Below are 6,175 nucleotides of genomic sequence, written 5' to 3'. Positions count from 1 at the left end.
CGGGCCGGGCTCTATTATTTTACTTTCCTTTAGACTAGCCCACCCTAACATCTGTGTAATGCCACTGGCCTTGAGGGGTAAATAAATAAATAAACAAACAGAGTAATATGCAAGCCTCTCACACAACATTCACTAATATTTCTTTCTTTCTGTAATAACAATTTGTAGACAGCCTAAAGGCTCATATTTCACTGACGTGAAGGTTCATTTTTCAGTCACAGTTCCATACTGTAGAGCGCAGGATAGCGCTTGTGCTGCATAGTTATTCTTCTGTGTGTGTCATTGTAGGCGCTATTGTTTGTTTTCTCAAGTACTATGCACCGTGTATCCCAAACTGAAGTTCTTCTAAATCTTCTTTGATATTAGCAGTTGCAAATTCAAGCCTTCTGCAGGATTTGAAGGAGGCCCAAGGAGACGAGGACTAATTTTATGCATATGCAAATGTAAACAGCTAATCTATCTGTACTATTGTAACTTGCATTCTCTTTTTTGCTTTATGTGCTGTTCTTATATTTCGTGCCATTATGCTGAATGTCGTGATTTTTGTATGTATTATAGTGTAAATTGATACTGTATGTCTGCTGTCAAAGTGTTTTCTTTTTCTTTACTGTAATGCGCGATTGTAATGTTTATCTCTTATATTGTTTGGTGTACTTTCCATGTTCTTTTAAAGTACCAACTTGTTTTTCCTACGTTCAAAACTGTCATCTAATGGTCCCCTGGGCCTTGTCAAGCTGTGTGCACAGCTTTTAGCCCAGGGTGACCAGCCAGATTTTTCTGGTAAATAAAGTGCATTGACTGATTTATTAATTCATTGATATGCAACTTACAAATGATTGGAAATGAGGGGAACATGTGCACAGGGCGGAAAGCGCGTGGTCTGCCAGGAAACACTGAGGTGGCCCCGAGAAGGGCCTTTAGTAAGGACGACATCCGTTTTGTGCCTCTTCACTAAGCAGCGACGACACGGCGTGCGCAGTCCTCGTTTTGCACGAGCTGTCGAAGCAATCCTTGGTAAAAAAAAACACGAGGGAACAAAGTCGTGCTGTGTATGCACATGCGATCGCCTCGTGGTTCCATTCACGGCGAACAACCATCCGGCAAGCCTGACTCTTTCGACGGATTCAGGAAACGACTGAAAAGAACAAAAGTAAGGAGCGAAGAAAGGTGCACTGCTTGCAGGTTAGAACACAAAAACAAAGCTAGGCGCTGCACTCGGTTAACCCATTCAACGAGGCGTGGCGTGAGCTTTAAATCCGATTTCGACAAGGCGTGAGAAGTCGCTAAAGAAGCAAAGGCACACTGCACTGAGTGAATGATATAGATAGACTAAGCGCAAGTCATAACTTCTCTAAAGCCACACTGCACTCGTTTAACCCTGCAACGAGGCCTAGCGCGGGTTCTGATGTCTGGCGCCGATTTCGACAGAGAGGGAACACGGCCGCGAGATTGATGCCCGCAATCTTCCAGGAAGTAATGAAGCGGCCCTGAAAAGGGCCGTTTGGAGCAGCTCTTCAACGTCAACCTACAGCGGCGTGGCGGCGAGCAGTAGGCCCAGCGTCCGCGGCGAACAATGACATCGGCTTCCGAGAAGCATATCCAGGGAACGACGCTGCAAAAAAAAAAAAAAAGTTTCGTTACAAGCACCGCAATTTGGTGAGTCCTCAATGCACGAGAAAACTTGCGACAATGTAGTTCAGTCCTTACCTCAGGGTTGAGAATGCGCACCCCCGACAAGCGCGTCAGCGTAGCTGTCAAACGGCGGTCCTCAAAGCGCGCCTGATGCGGATCCTTGTAGTGCCGCGGCAAAAACTTTAAATACGAGCACGACACTAGCCACGTGCTCCTGGGGAAACGGCGAAAGCCGCAAGCAAAAACTGCACAGAAATTTCAGCTGGCTGTCGCCGCCGAGCGCACCACGCACGAACGCCATAGCTGCACACGCCTCGAAACGAGCGCGCCGAGGATCACGAAACGAATGCGGCATGCCCGCTCACCACGCACGCGCGGCGCGGCGGGTGCACCTAGCGATTCCCCAGGCGCTCTAGGGAGAGGTCGAGAAAGGCGCGCTGACGCCACGTCCGGTTGAGAACGAGGGCGAAGTCAAAAAACGTCACGGAGAAGCGCATCCCATCGACCAATCAGCGTTTCCAGCCTGCCGTCCCGCAAACGCTTCTCCAGGCTTGCGTTTATCGACTGCAGCGCCACTACGGCAAACCAAAAAGATACTCTTAAAAAAGATTTTAAAATATGCGTTCATTTCATCGTCAGAAACTGTTATTATTGCAGACATACGATTTAAGAGCAAAATTTTAAGTGTGTGTTTTTACTGAGTCGAGAAACTCCATTCGAACGTCCCACCAAGTCATCTCTATGGCAACCAAACGATGCGTACTCGCTTAGCCTAGCAGCTTTGTAAACACAGAAGCAGTCTGAAAATATAGGGCATTTCATCGCTAAAACTTTGTGGTGAGGGCATCATCAGACAAAGCGATAGCTTCGTGTGCCTTTCGTTTGCCGTGAACGTGGGGCACAGCGCAGCGACAACAACGAATCGGTGGAGAAGCGTTTGCGGGACGGCAGGCTGGAAACGCTGATTGGTCGATGGGATGCGCTTCTCCGTGACGTTTTTTGACTTCGCCCTCGTTCTCAACCGGACGTGGCGTCAGCGCGCCTTTCTCGACCTCTCCCTAGAGCGCCTGGGGAATCGCTAGGTGCACCCGCCGCGCCGCGCGTGCGTGGTGAGCGGGCATGCCGCATTCGTTTCGTGATCCTCGGCGCGCTCGTTTCGAGGCGTGTGCAGCTATGGCGTTCGTGCGTGGTGCACTCGGCGGCGACAGCCAGCTGAAATTTCTGTGCAGTTTTTGCTTGCGGCTTTCGCCGTTTCCCCAGGAGCACGTGGCTAGTGTCGTGCTCGTATTTAAAGTTTTTGCCGCGGCACTACAAGGATCCGCATCAGGCGCGCTTTGAGGACCGCCGTTTGACAGCTACGCTGACGCGCTTGTCGGGGGTGCGCATTCTCAACCCTGAGGTAAGGACTGAACTACATTGTCGCAAGTTTTCTCGTGCATTGAGGACTCGCCAAATTGCGGTGCTTGTAACGAAACTTTTTTTTTTTTTTTTGCAGCGTCGTTCCCTGGATATGCTTCTCGGAAGCCGATGTCATTGTTCGCCGCGGACGCTGGGCCTACTGCTCGCCGCCACGCCGCTGTAGGTTGACGTTGAAGAGCTGCTCCAAACGGCCCTTTTCAGGGCCGCTTCATTGCTTCCTGGAAGATTGCGGGAATCAATCTCGCGGCCGTGTTCCCTCTCTTTGTCGAAATCGGCGCCAGACATCAGAACCCGCGCTAGGCCTCGTTGCAGGGTTAAACGAGTGCAGTGTGGCTTTAGAGAAGTTATGACTTGCGCTTAGTCTATCTATATCATTCATTCAGTGCAGTGTGCCTTTGCTTCTTTAGCGACTTCTCACGCCTTGTCGAAATCGGATTTAAAGCTCACGCCACGCCTCGTTGAATGGGTTAACCGAGTGCAGCGCCTAGCTTTGTTTTTGTGTTCTAACCTGTAAGCAGTGCACCTTTCTTCGCTCCTTACTTTTGTTCTTTTCAGTCGTTTCCTGAATCCGTCGAAAGAGCCAGGCTTGCCGGATGGTTGTTCGCCGTGAATGGAACCACGAGGCGATCGCATCTGCATACACAGCGCGACTTTGTTCCCTCGTGTTTTTTTTTACCAAGGATTGCTTCGACAGCTCGTGCAAAACGAGGACTGCGCACGCCGTGTCGTCGCTGCTTAGTGAAGAGGCACAAAACGGATGTCGTCCTTACTAAAGGCCCTTCTCGGGGCCACCTCAGTGTTTCCTGGCAGACCACGCGCTTTCCGCCCTGTGCACATGTTCCCCTCATTTCCAATCATTTGTAAGTTGCATATCAATGAATTAATAAATCAGTCAATGCACTTTATTTACCAGAAAAATCTCGCTGGTCACCCTGGGCTAAAAGCTGTGCACACAGCTTGACAAGGCCCAGGGGACCATTAGATGACAGTTTTGAACGTAGGAAAAACAAGTTGGTACTTTAAAAGAACATGGAAAGTACACCAAACAATATAAGAGATAAACATTACAATCGCGCATTACAGTAAAGAAAAAGAAAACACTTTGACAGCAGACATACAGTATCAATTTACACTATAATACATACAAAAATCACGACATTCAGCATTATGGCACGAAATATAAGAACAGCACATAAAGCAAAAAAGAATGCAAGTTACAATAGTACAGATAGATTAGCTGTTTACATTTGCATATGCATAAAATTAGTCCTCGTCTCCTTGGGCCTCCTTCAAATCCTGCAGAAGGCTTGAATTTGCAACTGCTAATATCAAAGAAGATTTAGAAGAACTTCAGTTTGGGATACACGGTGCATAGTACTTGAGAAAACAAACAATAGCGCCTACAATGACACACACAGAAGAATAACTATGCAGCACAAGCGCTATCCTGCGCTCTACAGTATGGAACTGTGACTGAAAAATGAACCTTCACGTCAGTGAAATATGAGCCTTTAGGCTGTCTACAAATTGTTATTACAGAAAGAAAGAAATATTAGTGAATGTTGTGTGAGAGGCTTGCATATTACTCTGTTTATTTATTTATTTACCCCTCAAGGCCAGTGGCATTACACAGATGTTAGGGTGGGCTTGTCTAAAAGGAAAGTAAAATAATAGAGCCCGGCCCGCACCGCTTAGAGCACAACGGGCTAGTGGCATTACACAGGGGGAATGGTAAATATACTAAAACTGAGAGAAAAATACAGTTGATTACATGAACATTAAACAGCGCCTGAATATACAATGTTAGCTAGTGCTACGCGGAACTGCTCGTAATTTTCAGTGCCGGCAACTTCTGCGGTAAGGTGGTTCCAGTCGCATGAGGTTCGCGGCAGGAATGACTGCGAGCAGCATTTTCTGTTGCATGACATACTTCCAACTTTGTGATCATGATCAATGCGGCGGGATACAGAAATTGTACGGGGGATGAGGTGATCACGAAGAGCGGGATGATGGTACAGCTTGTGGAACAGGGTGATACGAAACACTTTTCTACGCGATGTCAGTTATGGGAGGCAGATATTAGACTTCATAGCTGTGCGGTTGTAGTTAACAAGGATTAAACGCACAGAGTTATTTTGCACCAGCTCAAGATCATTAATGAAGTCATGAGCAGGGTGCCATACACGTGTTGCATGCTCGAGTTTTTATCGTATTAGTGTTTGGTAAAGCAGTAGTTTCAAATTGGAAGGAACGTTAAAGAAGTTGCGACGTAAGTAGCAAAGCATGCGATTAGCATTTTCAATTATGTTCTCGGTATGAAGAGACCAGTTAAGATAATAAGTAATGTGGACGCCGATGCACTTATATGATGAGGCTGATTCCAACGAAATGTTATCGATGTAGTAGTGAGGTGGGACGGAAGTTTTTCTAGATACACGCATGACTTTGCATTTGTTCATATATAGCTGCATTCACCATTCTTCGCGCTGAAGTCAGTGGCGGTCTCGTCAAGTAGTCCCCTGCTTTGTACGTTCACCTTGTTAGCGGCTGTCTTATTTCACACAATTCCACGTTCTACACGTTGATAGGTATCGTGTTCCTGCCTTGGTGGTAGTGGTTTATTTTTTTTAAAAAAAGGAAGCAAAAGAGTGTTGCCGGCTGCGGCAATTGCTATCTAATATCTTAAGCACCCGAGCTGCAGCCGGCGGAAACGACAGGGAAAGGGAGAGGATAGTAAGGAGAAGTATAGAGGGGAGCGACAGCAAGAAAGGACAGGGGAGAGCTTTGTACACTATTTACAAAATAGAAAAGTAATCAAGTTCCCGCCACCGTTGTCTTGCCATGCCGCCGGCGCGGCGGCGACGGCGGTGCCATTTACCTGCGGTTGCGGTGGCCAACAACCTCGTCGGCGGGAGGGGGGGGGGGGGGGAGCCACCCATTCATGTCTTTATCCCACCAGGGACAGAGCGACGCAAGCGAGGGGACCATCCCTTTCTGGCTTGACAAGGAGCGCCGACCAGCCGCCTTGGGGACTGAGGGCAGAACAAATTAAGCCACTTCCCAGAACTGATAAATGAAGGCCGCTAACCCCACTGGTGAAATGTCCGGGCAGGTGCTTTGACCT

The sequence above is a fragment of the Amblyomma mixtum genome, chromosome 3 (genome assembly GCF_055824585.1).
Source record: "Amblyomma mixtum isolate Tamu chromosome 3, ASM5582458v1, whole genome shotgun sequence".
NCBI classification, from domain to species: domain Eukaryota; kingdom Metazoa; phylum Arthropoda; class Arachnida; order Ixodida; family Ixodidae; genus Amblyomma; species Amblyomma mixtum.
Note: the sequence above shows the minus strand (reverse complement) of the source record.